The sequence below is a fragment of the Anabrus simplex genome, chromosome 2, assembly GCF_040414725.1.
Source record: "Anabrus simplex isolate iqAnaSimp1 chromosome 2, ASM4041472v1, whole genome shotgun sequence".
In the NCBI taxonomy this organism is placed as follows: Eukaryota; Metazoa; Arthropoda; class Insecta; order Orthoptera; family Tettigoniidae; genus Anabrus; species Anabrus simplex.
Window position 1 is genome coordinate 196,684,739 of NC_090266.1, and position 17,732 is coordinate 196,702,470.

Consider the following 17,732-nt stretch of genomic DNA (forward strand, 5'->3'; position numbering starts at 1 on the left):
TAGGTTTTGTTTGTCCAACCCTTGTCCCGTTTCTCTACGGGGTCGGGTATGAGGTGAAATGAATCTGTCTTTGCGGGATTTTATGACCGGATACCCTTCCTGATATCAACCTCATCAGAGGAGTTAATGAGATGAGATTAAGGACGTGATATGTGACAATAAGAAGGGAGAGGGTGAAACCAGGTGCTGCATAGCCTTTTTCTTAATGCTATTTGTTCAGGGCGTCGACCCATGTGGATCTTTTGCCCCTACTGGCACCACATTTTACGAGCCTGCGTGTAATTGGAATGGCGGTAGTGTGGAATGTTGTGTGTGAGGAAAGGAAGATTAAGGACGTCACAAACACCCAGTCCCCAGGCCAGGGATATTAACCATTACAGTTAAAACCCCTGACCCGGCCGGGAATCAAACGCGGGGCCACCGGGTGACAGGCGGACGCGTTGCCCCCTACACCGCGGGGCCGGACTGGCGCATAGCCTACTCCTGCCGAATAGCACCAAGGGGTTTGCCCAGCGCTTAACGTCTCCATCCGACGGACGAATCACCATCAGCAGCGTCGTATGCCCCCACTCCATATGAGCACCGCAGAGAAGTTTGTAAATTTAACCCAGGCTTTTTTTTTTTTGGGCTAGTTGCTTTACGTCACACACCGACACAGATAGGTCTTATGGCGACGATGGGACAGGGAAGGCCTGCGAATGGGAATGAAGCGGCCGTGTCCTTAATTAAGGTAGAGCCCCACCATTTGCCTGGTGTGAAAATGGGAAACTACGGAAAACCATCTTCAGGGCTCCCGACAGTGTGGTTCGAACCCACTATCTCCCGGATACGAGCTCACAGCTGCGCGCTCCTAACCGCGCGGCCAACTCGCCCGGTACCCAGGCTTTTGGCACGCAATCTAGTGATTAGAAATTGTATACCACCACCTCCCCTACCCTGCCGGCCACCATTCTGATGGTGAAATTATTTCGACCAACGGGACTCGAACCTGCTAACCACGGTATCATACCACTCAAACTTCAGCGCCTTAACGACCTTGGCCACCAGGCGGGCTACGTACATTTCGTATAAATCTTTCTTAAATACATTTTTTAAATGTTTTGCCATCGTCTCCCTTTGTATCATCTCGTGAGGAATTTCGTTCAAGGAAGATCGTTAATTAGGAAATTTTATAATAGAACACCGCTAATTTGTTAAAGTTTTTAGTACATTTGCATAGAAATGCGTAATTAACCCTACTATGTATAGACACTATAATAAATGACCTACCAATTAAAATAAATACTGAGCTCAGAGAGATCGAATTATTGCTGATGGCTGTCAAAATTTCACAGTTGTAAAATCTTATTTTGACTATTTGGGTTTGAGACTGACAACAATAATTAAATGTCCACTAAGTAGTCTTGACTCATATAAACGATTTCTATGTTCTCAGAGCAACTTTCTAATTTTATTCAGTCTAATATTTTGGACGAAGTGTTGCCAGTGGTTATGCAGAACTTAAAATCAGGATTTCAAGACGGGAAACATGAAAATTGGCTACTGCGAGAAGTTGAAACGAATATGCAGTGGAACTAATACCAGTGGATAGCGACTTACAGCGAACCAGTTTTTGTGGAGCGGATAAGACCTGTTTTATCGGCAGTGATGAAGATGAAGTGTTGCAATTAATGTATTAACCTTCACTGGAATCCTTTCGACATTATATTTATTTTAAAGCTAATTCAAATGAGATGCGTATTATTAATGTTACGCCAAGTTTGCTTTCAGTAAATGGAAATTAGGACATTTCATTTTAAAATACCAAGTGTACTTACATATGTAGCCTATCATAGCCTTTTATACTTGACTACTTCATATATTCGGGTTCTTAATCTATGTTCTTCGTTGCATGACCGTTCTCAGGGATATCAGTGGCACCAGGAAGAGCACAGGAAGCATTAACACCAAAGGGTTCGTGAAGAAGGAGAAAAACACAAAGAGTACAGTCAGTTTCGTTCCAGGAGAGCTTTCAATTTATCATGCAACATTGGGATGTAAAAATGAATTCGAACGTGTGAGAATGTGAAAATAAATTTCCAGCTGCTCAAACACAATTTATAATACTAGAAATGGGTTGACGTATACATACATACATACATACATACATACATACATACATACATACATACATACATACATACATACATACATACAGTGGGTTTGAATCCCGCTGTTACCGAGCTCGATAGCTGCAGTCGCTTAAGTTAAGTTCGTCCAGTATCCAGTAATCGGGAGATAGTGGGTTCGAGCCGCACTGTCGGCAGCCCTGAAGATGGTTTTCCGTGGTTTCCCATTTTCACACCAGGCAAATGCTGGGGCTGTACCTTAATTAAGGCCTTAATTATGGTACAGCCACAGCATTTGCCTGGTGTGAAAATGGGAAAGCACGAAAACCATCTTCAGGGCTGCAGACAGTGGGATTCGAACCCACTAACTCCCGCGTGCAAGCTCACAGGCACACCTTAATTAAGGCCACGGCCGCTTTCTTCCAATTCCTAGGCATTTCCTGCCCCATCGTCGCTATAAGACATATCTGTATCGGTGCGACGTAAAGCAAATAGCAAAAAATAATAATAATAATCTCGCTGTCGGCAGCCCTGAGTATGGTTTTCCGTGGAGAGGGGATCCCTCGCTTAGTCCGAGGGAAAAACCAACCCTGGAGGGTAAACAGATTAAGTGAGAAAGAAAGAAAGGTAAAAGTATCCTCATACAAACAACTTCATCTGTTTACCCGCATGGCTTGAAGCTCCCACTATTCGTATCCCCGACACTAAGTGAGGCAGAGCTCTATGATCAGCCACATTTGCCCCCCGGGAATTAACCTGGTACTCATTTTAGTGTAGGGAGAGTGAACCTCAGAGCCATGCGCCTATGCTGTAGTGAAAAATCACGTGTCTACATTTTTCGACTACCTTAAGATGAATCGAACCAATGTCATTCCTGTTGGATCGAGCATGTCTAGGCAGTCTCTTCTCGTATCATGTAGCTTTTTATTACTCTGCACGAGGCTGTCAGCCTTAACTCTAGAAAGAAATCGTAATCTGAGAAAGGGACTATCTGCCTTGGAAACACAAGACATGCAGATTCGTATCTTGTCTCAGGTTCTTTTCTTTCGGTCAGCTGAGCCACTCAGTCTTCTATAACTCGAGCGTATTTAACTGGTTTTTTTCTCTATGTCGCGAAAGAATGTTCGTTTCCCAGAGGAATTTTGTGTCTATTTTATAACTCGAATTTCTGTTACACTAATTTTTCGATATATCTTCATTTTACAATTTGCTTTACGTCGCACCGACACAGATAGGGCTTATGGCGACGATAGAATAGGAAAGGCCTAGGATAGGGAAGGAATTAATAATAATGTTACTTGCTTTACGTCCCACTAACTAATCTTTTTTTTTTACCGGGCGAGTTGGCCGTGCGCGTAGAGGCGCGCGGCTATGAGCTTGCATCCGGGAGATCGTGGGTTCGAGCCCCACTGTCGGCAGCCCTGAAGATGGTTTTCCGTGGTTTCCCATTTTCACACCAGGCAAATGCTGGGGCTGTACCTTAATTAAGGCCACGGCCGCTTCCTTCCAACTCCTAGGCCTTTCCTATCCCATCGTCGCCGTAATACCTATCTGTGTCGGTGCGACGTAAAGCAAGTAGCAAAAAAAAAACTAATCTTTTACGGTTTTCGGAGACGCCGAGGTCCCGCATGAGTTCTTTTACGTGCCAGTAAATCTACCGACACGAGGTTGACGTATTTGAGCACCTTCAAATACCACCGGACTAAGCCAGGATCGAACCTGCCAAGTTGGGGTCAGAAGGCCAGCGCCTCAACCGTCTGAGCCACTCAGCCCGGCTGGGAAGGAATTGGCTGTGGCCTTAAATAAGGTACAGCATCGGCATTTGCTTGGTGTGAAAACGGGGAACCACGGAAAACCAGCTTCAGTGCTGCCGACAATGGGGTTCGAACCCACTATCTCCCGGATGCAAACTCACAGCTGCGCGCCCCTAACCGCACAGCCAACTCGCCCGGTATCGATATCTCGAAGGGTATTTCAAGCAGAGATGTAACTAGAAGTTATACAGAATTTGCATGCCTGATTATCCTAACATAAAACCAATTCCTGTGGTGAGAACCTGAAATTATGTCATATCCTCAAACAAGAATAAGCATAAGTATTCTCCACACTTTAGTCAGAGTGTATTGTGTAATTAACCGCATAGTGCAGTATAGCTGCTGAAACCCCTACTTTAGGCTATTATGCATTCCTCAGCACAGCGTTTCGGAGAAATCGGGCATAGGAAAATGACGGACTTTTTTTCGAATGTGTGAATCTGTACATATTTTCAAATGAGATAATTCCTTATTAAGTCATAATAAAACTGGTTATAAAAACAGGAACTTTTAATACTATATCTAATAACGTTAAAATTGTACATGTAGAAAAAAATAGCTCTGGTGACAAAAATTAGAAGGTAAATAATTTATTTATTTATTTATTTATTTATTTATTTATTTATTTATTTATTTATTTATGTATTTATTTATTTATTAGTGTGTTTTTCAGTGGCGAAGTTAGGGCTCGAGGCCCTCTCTTCCACTTAACCACATACTAATCAAAATCATAAATAAAATACTGAGATATTTAAAATAGTTGAAACCAAACAAAAATTAATAGAATTGAGAACAAATTTAAATACATTACTAAGTTAATAATAATCATCATCATCATCATCTGTTTACCCTCCAGGTTCGGCTTTTCCCTCGGACTCAGCGAGGGATCCCACCTCTACCGCCTCAAGGGCAGTGTCCTGGAGCTTCAGACTCTTGGTCTGGGATACAACTGGGGAGTATGACCAGTACCTCGCCCAGGCGGCCTCACCTGCTATGGTGAACAGGGGCCTTGTAGGGGGATGGGAGGATTGGAAGGGATAGGCAAGGATGAGGGAAGGAAGCGGCCGTGGCCTTAAGTTAGGTACCATCCCGGCATTCGCCTGGAGGTGAAGTGGGAAACCACGGAAAACCACTTCTAGGATGGCTGAGGTGGGAATCGAACCCACCTCTACTCAGTTGACCTCCCGAGGCTGAGTGGACCCCGTTCCAGCCCTCGTACCACTTTTCAAATTTCGTGGCAGAGCCGGGAATCGAACCCGGACCTCCGGGGGTGGCAGCTAATCATGCTAACCACTACACCACAGAGGCGGCTACTAAGTTAATAATAAAACTAATTAATAGTAAAACTGTTAATAATGATTAATCTACAGGCGCGCACACGTTCATTCTTCAGCCATTCAGTTAGCTGTCATCAGCAGGTAGTCTCGGCTGGTGACTTTAAATCTTTGTAAAGAGCTAGTTTCTCTGACCTGAGCTGGCAGGGAATTCCATAATCTGACGCCGGTCACTACAAAAACCAAACCAAACCCCATGGCACTACAGCTCTTGAAGGGCCTTGGCCTACTAAGCGACCGCTGCTCAGCCCGAAGGCCTGCAGGTTACGAGGTGCCGTGTGATCAGCACGACGAATCCTCTCGGCCGTTATTCTTGGCTTTCTAGACCGGGGCCGCTATCTCACCGCCAGATAGCTCCTCAATTCTAATCACGTAAGCTGAGTGGACCTCGAACCAGCCCTCAGGTCCAGGTAAAAATCCCTGACCTGGCCGGGAATCGAACCCGGGGCCTCCGGGTAAGAGGCAGGCACGCTACCCCTACACCACGGGACCGGCGGTCACTACAAACGATCTATTAATTTTAATTTGTGCGGTGCACTGGAATAGAAAGTGAGAATCTGGAACGTGTATTTAAGTTGTGAAATGACGATAAAATGGTGAATTTAGAAGAAATATACAGTGGCTGACTTTCAGCTAGTACTCTAAACATCATCGTTAAAATGTGTAACTGCCGACGTTTATCAGGCTTCAGCCATGAGAGAGCTTTATAGTGTGGGGTAATATGAACATCGTACCCGATATTGTAAATAAATCGCAGGCAGGAATTCAGTGCTCGTTGAAGTTTGTGTTTCTTCTCTTGTCATATCAACTAGAACAACGTCACAGTAATCAAGCATAGGGAGAACCAGTATCTGATACAGCTGATATTTTCTGTGTGGCAGAAGGAAAATGCATGTATTTCTATAGGCTACCTAGAATTTTCGATCTCGAAGTATTTTCAGCTGCCACAAGCTCTTTCGAAATTCAACTATATTAAGGCATGTAAGAAACAAACTGAATCATTCTGAAAAGTGTTTCTGAAAATACACTGACTGACAGAGCAAATGCAACACCAAGGAGGAGTGGTTCGAAAGGGATGAAAGTTTGGGAAAAAACAGAGTCGGCACGGAGGAATAATTGATGTTTATTTCAAACCGATATGCAGGTTACACAATGCGCACGGCATCGACTCAGTAGGATGCAGGACCACCGCGAGCGGCGATGCACGCACAAACACGTCGAGGTACAGAGTCAATAAGAGTGCGGATGGTGTCTTGAGGTATGGTTCTCCATTCTCTGTCAACCATTTGCCACAGTTGGTCGTCCGTACGAGGCTGGGGCAGAGTTTGCAAACGGCGTCCAATGAGATCCCACACGTGTTCGATTGGTGAGAGATCCGGAGAGTACGCTGGCCACGGAAGCATCTGTACACCTCGTAGAGCCTGTTGGGAGATGCGAGCAGTGTGTGGGTGGGCATTATCCTGCTGAAACAGAGCATTGGGCAGCCCCTGAAGGTACGGGAGTGCCACCGGCCGCAGCACATGCTGCACGTAGCGGTGGGTATTTAACGTGCCTTGAATACGCACTAGAGGTGACGTGGAATCATACGCAATAGCGCCCCAAACCATGATGCCGCGTTGTCTAGCGGTAGGGCGCTCCACAGTTACTGCCGGATTTGACCTTTCTCCACGCCGACGCCACACTCGTCTGCGGTGACTATCACTGACAGAACAGAAGCGTGACTCATCGGAGAACACGACGTTCCGCCATTCCCTCATCCAAGTCGCTCTAGCCCGGCACCATGCCAGGCGTGCACGTCTATGCTGTGGAGTCAATGGTAGTCTTCTGAGCGGACGCCGGGAGTGCAGGCCTTCTTCAACCAATCGACGGGAAATTGTTCTGGTCGATATTGGAACAGCCAGGGTGTCTTGCACATGCTGAAGAATGGCGGTTGACGTGGCGTGCGGGGCTGACACCGCTTGGCGGCGGATACGCCGATCCTCGCGTGCTGACGTCACTCGGGCTGCGCCTGGACCCCTCGCACGTGCCACATGTCCCTGCGCCAACCATCTTCACCACAGGTGCTGCACCGTGGACACATCCCTATGGGTATCGGCTGCGATTTGACGAAGCGACCAACCTGCCCTTCTCAGCCCGATCACCATACCCCTCGTAAAGTCGTCTGTCTGCTGGAAATGCCTCCGTTGACGGCGGCCTGGCATTCTTAGCTATACACGTGTCCTGTGGCACACGACAACACGTTCTACAATGACTGTCGGCTGAGAAATCACGGTACGAAGTGGGCCATTCGCCAACGCCGTGTCCCATTTATCGTTCGCTACGTGCGCAGCACAGCGGCGCATTTCACATCATGAGCATACCTCAGTCACGTCAGTCTACCCTGCAATTGGCATAAAGTTCTGACCACTCCTTCTTGGTGTTGCATTTGCTCTGTCAGTCAGTGTATGTAAACAAAATCGTTATTTTTTACTTCGCAAATTTTCATATTAATTACATTATACGAGTATTCTTATACGTGGCCTCCGTGGCACAGGTGGTCAGGGTTTTTGAATTGTAATGATTAATATCCCTGGCCTGGGGACTGAATGTTTGTGGCGTCCTTTATCTTCCTTTCCTCACACACATCATTCCACACTACCGCCATCCCATTTACACGCAGGTTCATACATTATGTGCCAGTAGGGGCAAAATATCCACATGGGTCGACTCCCCGAACAAATAGCATTTAAAAACAAAAAAGTGCGTAATTATTCGTGTTTTTTTAATTTCCTCGTCCTCTTCATCGGAAATAGTAGGCTACAGTATGCTACTGTTAAAATATGCTTGCTCTTTAGCTGAATAATTGATCTGTGGTACCGTTCACACCTATATTATACTTGTGTTGTTTTCTTATTATATGTTCGTTATATTTTAAAATACCGAGTAAATGCGTTTAAAACAGCTGAAACTATTCTGAAGGAGCCTAGAGGCAGGGAGTTGGCTCATTGCGTAAGTCTCAAGACAGTACAGCGAGCGGTGTTCCCAACGTGACACCTCGTTTGCAGCCAAGCGTGGTGATTGCTCTTGCATGTAATGTCGGCGTTCTGGAGGGTGCTAACACGTGTTCCTCTGCGCGTGCGTGTGTGCGCGTGGCAGGCAACATTTATCCACGTAACAGATCTACCAAAACAAGAAGCCGAGCGTACTGTAGGAATAAATGTTTGCATGAATTTTTTAATTTTTTTTTTTTTGCTACGGGCTTTACGTCGCACCGACACAGATAGGTCTTATGGCGACGATGGGATAGGAAAGGCCTAGGAGTTGGAAGGAAGCGGCCGTGGCCTTAATTAAGGTACAGCCCCAGCATTTTCCTGGTGTGAAAATGGGAAATCACGGAAAACCACCTTGTAATCTGCAGGCCTTCGGGCTGAGCAGCGGTCGCTTGGCAGGCTCAAGGCTCTTCGGGGCTGTTGCGCCATGGGGTTTGGTTTGGCTCTTTGAGATCTTACATCTTATCCCTATTCTTCTTCCTGGTCATTTCCCCAATTTCTTGGGGGTCGGCACTTGATGTGAATTTGGTCTAGTTTTACGGTCGGATACCCTTCCTAACGGCAACTCTATGTGGAGGGATGTTTTCACTCTTACGTGTTTCCGTGGTGGTTGGTAGTGCGATGTGTTGCATGAAAATGTAGAGAAGTGTATTAAGACGAACACAAACACTCACTCCCCGAGCCAGATGAATTAACCAGACGCAGTTAAAATCGCCAACCCTCCCAGGATTCGAACCCAGAGTCCTCTGAACCGAAGGCCGGTATGTTGGTTGTTCAGCGAAGAAGTCAGAGGTGGATATCTTATCTCTACTGCACATGATATATCAGATTATCAAATACAATAGTTTGTACGTGCATAACACCCACTGTAAAGTGAAGAAGAAAATGAGGCGTAAATAATGGAGTAACTCGGCTGTATAAGTAGGAATAAGAGCAGGTATTTACGGTTCTGTTGTGTGTCAGCCATTATAGGTACCTAACTGACATAATCATAACAAGTTTTAGTGTAATATTATTCAGATATTTACTGTATTGATATGAACGTAATACACCCCTTAGTATACACTACCATACAGTGACTCCAGGAAGTACCTATCCGTCACGTTATGACTACACAATATAAGATTATTTATTGAAATAATTCCTGTTCATATCAGTAATTAATGATAGTTTCACTTTGGCTCTGGTAATAATAATAATAATAATAATAATAATAATAATAATAATAATAATAATAATAATAATAATAATAATAATAATAATAATGTGTTGTTTTTTCTAGTTGTTTTACGTCGCACCGACACAGATAGGTCTTACGGCGACGATGGGACAGGAAAGGGCTAGGAGTGGGAAGGAAGCGGCCGTGGCCTTAATTAAGGTACAGCCCCAGCATTTGCCTGGCGTGAAAATGGGAAACCACGGAAAACCATTTTCAGGGCTGCCGACAGTGGGGTTCGAACCTACTATCTCCCGAATACTGGATACTGGCCGCACTTAAGCGACTGCAGCTATCGAGCTCGGTAATAATAATGTGTTGTCGTTGTTGTTGTTGCTGTTGTTGTTGTTTGGGCCACCCTATTCTGTGCTAACATTTTCATTTCTACGTAACTTCCACATCCTACCTCTACTCTAATCTGCTTGTCATTTTCATACCTTGTTCTACTCCTGCTGTTTTTACCGCCTACACTTCCCTCAGAAACTAACTGAACAAGACCTGGTTGTCGTAAAATGTGACCTATCATTCTGTCTCTTCTTCTGGTCAAATTTCGCCAAATTATTCTCTCCTCACCATTTCGATTCAGTATTCCTGCATTTGTGATTATATCTACCCATCTCACCTTCAGCATTCTTCTGTAACACCATATTTCAAAAGCTTCTATTCTCTTTCTTTCCAAGCTAGTTATCGTCCATGTTTCACTTCCATACAATACCACGTTCCAGACGAAAGCCTTCAAAAACGTCTTTCTAATTCCTATAGCCTGTCAGTGTTCGAAGTGAGCAAATTCCTTCCTTGCTTGTGCTAGTCTGCATTTTATGTCCTCCTTACTTTACCATCACTAGTTATTAGTCTACTACCCAAGTAACAATATTCCTTTAGGGGCCCATAGACGTGCAATATTAATGCGCAAAATGGATTGTGCAATATATTGTTAGCTGCCATTGACCTGCAATATTATTGCGCAATATCGGGGTTTGTGCAATATAACTGATAGTGTGTACTTAATATTGAAGGGTTGTACAATATATTGTGCAAAGCGGTCACAGACGTACAATATGCGTTGCAATATATAGTCAGTCCATGCCGTTATTTTGTTTGGTGAACATGTTGAGTGACACTGATCTTTGCTGCGTTTTGCTCGCCGTGGGCGTAAGTGCCAAAAAGAAGCAGAAACGCAAAAGGAGGGCATGGGCCAAACAGTGGTTTCTGGACAGAGAAAGGTACACTCATGAAAATTTACTCACTGAACTGAGAAAATGCGAGCCAAATGATTTTCGAAACTTTCTCCGCATGAATGGTGAACTGTTTGATGAACTTATCGCTTTGGTTACGCCTCAAATGGAGAAAAAGAATACTATTACGCAGAGAATTGATTTTTTAAATAACTTCTTGTTTATCGGCGTTCGGGTATTTATCAATAAGCACCTCGTACTGTTCACTTTTTTTAACGCGATTACTGTAATCTTTACTCTTAACGTCCCATAGAGCCGGAAGGTCATGGTACACTTCGATAAACTCCAAAAGAAACTTTTTCTCGTCCTGTTTGTCAGCCATCGCGATACGTTCTCCCCCAGCTGGTGATAACAACTGGCGGGAGGACGGGATATTGCACAATATTACCAACACACGGCACAGTATTTTGTGGTTTGTGCAATATATTTCAAACTTCTTTGATTTCGTACAATATATTGCACAACCCTTCAATACGAAGTACACACTATCAATTATATTGCACAAACCCCGATATTGCACAATAATATTGCACGTCTATGGGCCCCTTTAAGACTTCATTTCCTAATCTAATATTTCCTGCATCACCTAACTTCATTCGACTGCACTCCATTACCTTTCTCTGTTTGGATTTATTTATTTTCATCTTGTACTCCTTCACCAAGACTATGTCAATACCATTCAGCTTTATCAAATAATAATAATAATAATAATAATAATAATAATAATAATAATAATAATAATAATAATAATAATAATAATAATAATAATAATAATAATGAAGTTTCTGGAAAGGTTGATATATAACAGGAACTCTGCGACAGTAAATCAGCATATTCCAATCGAGCAAGCTGGATTTAGACATGGACGAGGAAGTGAAGAACAGGTTTTAGCACTAATCACCCATATTGAAAATGGATTTGAGAACAAAATGGTAAACACGGGTGTCTTCTTAGATCTGAAAGCTGCATATGACACCGTGTGGCAAGATAAGCTCCTTCCCAAATGTATCAGCATCATTCCTTGGCGGAAACTCTCCACATTACTCAGTAACATGCTGAGTAATAGGTACTTTCATATTTTTTTCAGAAGACTCCAGAAGTGAAGTATATAAGATAAATAGTGGACTCGCTCAGGTCTCTATATTGGCCCCTCTACTATTCAACCTGTACACATATGACCTCCCAGTAACCAAATCCAGAAAATTCATCTACGCAGATGACATCGCATTGGTCGCCCAACATCAACGTTTCGACGAGTCTGAGTCGATGTTTACATCAGACTTAGAGATTCTAGACAGTTACTTTCGTCAGAACAACCTTAGACCAAACCCTCAGAAAACTGTTGTGTCTACCTTCCACTTGCGGAATAGAAGTACTGGGTACAAACCAACCATACCATTCAGAGGAGAGAATCTACAGTATTGTAGTAACCCAAAATACCTGGGAGTCACCCTGGACAGGTCCTTGACCTACAAGAATCACCTCTATTATGTGTCGGCCAAGATCAAGACCAGGAAAAATATCATTCGAAAGCTGGCGGGTACATCCTGGGGTGCTAATGCTCAAATCCTGAGATCCGCTGCTCTTGCATTTTCTTATTCCATCGCTGAATATTGCTGCTCAACCTGGCTTAACAGGGCTCACACGGGACTAGTAGACACCCAGCTGAACCAAGCAATGCGTATCATTTGCATTTGCCCAACTAACACATTAGCTTCCCACCCTAAGCCACATACCACTTCCATCCATAAGAAGACCACAGTCAGTGCTTAACTTATGGAAGAAAATAGAAAACAATCCTCACCTCCCTACTACTTCTGACACAGCAACTTCTCCAGCTAAACGACTGAAATCCAGACACCCTTCTTGGCGTACGGTTATGAATCTATAGGACACCGCCTTTAAAGTATCGGACGCCTGGAAAGAACAATGGCAACAGCAATCTTCGTTACCACATCATCACATCATTGAGAACCCCTGAAAGTGCCCAGATGGATTTTCCCTTCCTAGACGGCAGTGGAGGACGCTAAACCGAATTAGGACCGGCCAAGGTAGATGTGGAGCCACTCTCTTCAAATGGGGATGGAAGACATCACCGCAATCTGACTGCGGAGAAGAGGAGCAGACAGTGGATCCACATTGCATTTGATTGTCTTTGCATGCTCATAGAGGCTCTATCGAGGACTTACACTGTGTCTCAAGCGAAGCTCTTTTCTGGCTCTCAACTTTTGACATGGAACTTTAGTTATGAATTTGAGATGGTAATTTTACATATTGTATATAACAATGTATTCATCATACGCTTAATAATATATGTATTATTATTATTATTATTAATTATTATTATTATTATTATTATTATTATTATTATTATTATTATTATTATTATTTTGGATCAATTGGGATACATAAATCATTCGTGTTTCTTTGAGCGGATTGTTTTACAGATGTGCTATAACATGGATCCAGAGCAAGCTGGGGTTTGAACTCTAAGCAGCGTCGCAAGGTCAAGGCAACGCAGCAGGATCTCTCTTGTAACAGGAAAGACTCTGTATGTAATGATGCCTACAGTAACTCGACTGTACAAGTAGGGACAAGGGCAGGTATTTATGATTCTGTCAGCACTCAGCCACTGTAGGAGTCTCACTGAGCTAATCGTTATAATTTTTAGTGTTGATTTATCCAAACAGTACTGATATGAATATAATACAGCAGTGGCTCCAGGAAGTGTACGTTGCACTATAACTACACAACGTTAGATTATTTATTGAAAATAAGTAATTTCGTGTGGCTATTTCTAGCCGAGTGCAGCCCTTGTAAGGCAGACCCTCCGATGAGGGTGGGCGGCATCTGCCATGTGTAGGTAACTGCGTGTTATTGTGGTGGAGGATAGTGTTATGTGTGGTGTGTGAGTTGCAGGGATGTTGGGGACAGCACAAACACCCAGCCCCCGGGCCATTGGAATTAACCAATGACGGTCAAAATCCCCGACCTGGCCGGGAATCGAACCCGGGACCCTCTGAACCGAAGGCCAGTATGCTGACCATTCAGCCAACGAGTCGGACTATTGAAAATAAAATGTAGGCTGAGACATGATAGTACGGATTTGTAATTTTTATGAATCCTGATATTCACATAGGAAAAAAATGCACATTTTTCGGTGGTGATTTAAAAAGCAAACAAAAGCAAAGAAGATTTTGTAATGTCGTCTCTAAGAAGTTTAAGTTTTTTTTTACAATTGGTTTTACGTCGCACCGACACAGACAGGTCATGTGGCGACAACAGGACAGGAAAGGGCTAGGAGTGGAAAGGAAGCGGCCGTGGCCTTAATTAAATCACCCGGTCTCTGAGAAGTATTCGTCTGTGCTCTCTTAGTGCAATTTCAACATTCAGTCGTAGGGCCGCCTGTCCGTTTGATGCCAGTTTCAGTGACATTCTGCTCTATGTCGCACCGACACAAATAGATCTTATGGCGGCGATGGGATAGGAAATGACTAGGAGTTGGGAGGAAGCGATCGAAGCCTTAATTGAGGTACAAATCCAACATTTTCCTCGTACAAAATGGGAAACCATGGACAACCATCTTCAGGGCTGCCGACAATGGGATTCGAACCCATTATCTCCCGAATGCAAGTTGATACCTTCCAACACGAGGCCAGCTGTCTACGGGCTGTTACCAAACAAGAAACGGGAAAACATATGATTGTTTCTTCAAAGCAGTTCAAAACAACGTACCAGGATGGAACCCCGTGACACTTATTATGGACTTCGAAATCGCCGAAGTGCTGTCAACTAAAACACTATTTCCCGAAGCTGAGACTTTCGGTTGTAACTACCATTTTAATCACTGTCTATGGAGGAAAGTACAAGATTGTGGCCTTATTACTGCGTACAGACAAAATGAAGGAACTTGATTTCACATTGGAATGTGTTCAGCACTAGCGCATGATCCCCGAGAAATGACTGAAAATGGTTGGCTATGTATTCAGGAGAGCATGCCTGAAAACCAGAATCTACAGGTGTTTTACAAGAATGTCGTCGATCAATGGCTGGATAAGGAGTATATACCAAGGAATATGTAGAACTGTTGTGGAAGGCGGGATCGGACTAATAACGTTTGCAAAGAATACATGTTCAATTTCAAGAGCGCACCCGATTGTATATTCACTTATCAAGACCCTTCCAGATGACGCAAAGTACAACGGTCCCCAATTTCACAGGTTAGTTTTGAACATCGATGGGAAAAGAAGGAATAAATCTGTAGTGAATATCGATGAGAGAATATCAATAGCCTTAAAAAATTTGAAGTTTATGGCAAACTAAGATCGTTCCTTATTTGCTTGGCTTACGCTCAGATACTGCAATGAAACTATAACTAGAATATTACTGGATTAGTAAATCGTGTAAATATTGTAAATATATAAATATTCTGATTCAGAAAAAAAGAAGAAAAATTTCAAAATGGAATATCACGAGATAATCATTTAAATATGTAAATATTTTGTATCAGCGTTAAAAGGAAATAATTTGACAAACTTACATAACGCGAACAAATAACTATTGGGAACGCAAACAGACTATCTGCCCGTGGTGTTCCCTGGAAACAGTGCAAAATCGTCGAAATGTCCCTTATAATTAATAAAATTTACAGTTACTTATAAATTGCAAAATCTAAATTCACTCCCTTGATTACAAAGAAAAACATGATGTACTGCACGTGTCTATTAAAACCGAAGTACAGTATATGAAAATTGCGACTCCGTGCAAGTGTCACTCCATGCAAATGTCAGCGTCCTACTCTGACTTACCAAGTTATGCTTAGTAGAGTGACAGGCTCCGTGCAAGTGTCACTCCGAGCAAATGTCACTCCGTGCAAGTATTCCTTGTGGTAAAGCCTCAATCGTTTTGGCTTGCGTGAAACCAGGAAACAACGGAAATCATCTTCCGAGATGCCGACGCTAGGGTTCGAACCCATAATCAGTTTAAACGTATATCTACATGACTCGCACCGCGTAGTCGACTCGTGCGATGTGTTTTATGAGTCTAACGTCCCTTTAGGTACTATTGGTTTTGGTGGACAATGGGATACAGGAATTTTATTTCTGAAAACTGAATGTGCCAAAAAAACGAATTACCGAGCTCGATAGCTGCAGTCGCTTAAGTGCGGCCAGTATCCTGTAATCGGGAGATAGTGGGTTCGATCCCCACTGTCGGCAGCCCTGAAGATGGTTTTCCGTGGTTTCCCATTTTCACACCAGGCAAATGCCGGTGCTGTACCTTAATTGAGGCCACGGGCGCTTCCTTCCAATTCCTAGGCGTTTCCTATCCCATCGTCGCCATAAGACATATCTGTGTCGGTACGACGTACAGCAAATAGCAAAAAAAAAAAAAAAACTAATTACATAGGTCTCTCAAATTTAATAACTGTAAATGCCAATCTTGAGGCAAATAGACGGGCGCTTATTCAATTGTAAATGAATGAAAATCCACAGCCTGTTTCCAGTCATTCGACCGGGGCAGGAATGGAATGAATGAGGCCCACATCTTCTTTTTTTTTTTTTTTTCATGAATTGAGCCATTTCAAACAAGAGCAATTGCATTCGATGTCGCAGCCACCACTTCTCTGCTCTGTTGGTCCGGTCGGAATGCAGAGCTGTCGGACCACGGACCAGCCATGGCCACTTGTATACCGAAGCCCACTCTGCAACCGCCAACCACTCACCATTGTATGTTTCTGAGGTGGTTGTTAGTGTGATGTGTTGTGTATAAATCAAGTTGTGTATTGAGATGAACACAAAAATCTAGCCCCCGAGCTAGAGGAATTAATCAGACGCACCTAAAAAATACCCGACCCGGTTGGGAATCGAACGCCTTCTGAACAGAAGGCCACTACGCAGGCCGTTCAGCCAAGAAGCCGCACAACAGTGTATCTATCGTATTGTCTTGGCATGAGTACACTAATCTTCATAAAAAAAAAGAACACCTTGAAAGGCTAGAAGTTCATTTTCACAGGACATGTGCATTAGTATGTTATGAAGAAATGATTAGCATTTGAAGCATGTCGGCCCTCAGGTTCAAGGTCCACATTGATATCTCGGCCCATCACCACGGACTGATAAAATGTGCCTGCGGCTGTCGTTGTCGCTATAAACCGAAGGTAATGGATCAGTGTTACATGAGAAGACGTGCACGATGCTTCGAAGATGTATACGAGAACCGTACCGTCAAATGAGTGAGTTTGAAAGAGGGCGCATTATTGGCACGAGAGAACGTGGAACAACCATCCCGGAACTCGTGTGGGACGAAGTGTGTCGCCAGTGCAACTGGTGCGTACGAAATGGTTCACGGAAGGCCGTACAACACGACGAGATGGGTCTGGTCGCACCACCCAGACACCCCCGGAAAGATCGACACCTCATTCGAATGGAATTGCAGGACAAATCTGCGTCCTCTCGGCTCTGGCGCAACAGTGGAACAGTGCAACACGTACACTATCAGGAGTTACAGTCCGTTGCCGTTTAGTAGGCCTACGGTCTGGGTTACCGGCGCGTAGTCCACTTCTCCACCTACCTTTGACTAATGTGCATAAACATGCTACCTATGTAGATTGCAATGGTGTATGGAACGACGTCACTGGGGACAGGCTATTTGCTTTACGTCGCACCGACACAGATACGTCTTTCGGGGACGATGGGATAGGAAAGGTCTAGGAAGTGGAAGGAAGCGGCCGTGGCCTTAATTAAGGTACAGCCCCGGCATTTGCCTGGTGTGAAAATGGGAAACCACGGAAAACCATCTTCAGGGCTGCCGACAGTGGGGCTCGAACCCACTGTCTCCCGATTACTGGATACTGGCCGCACTTAAGCGACTGCAGCTATCGAGCTCGGTACTGGGGACAGGAATAGCAGCAGATAGTGTTTTCGGACGGATCCAGATTCCGTTTGTTTTAAAATGATGGCCGCATTTTGGTCCACTGCACACAGGGGGAGAGGCATG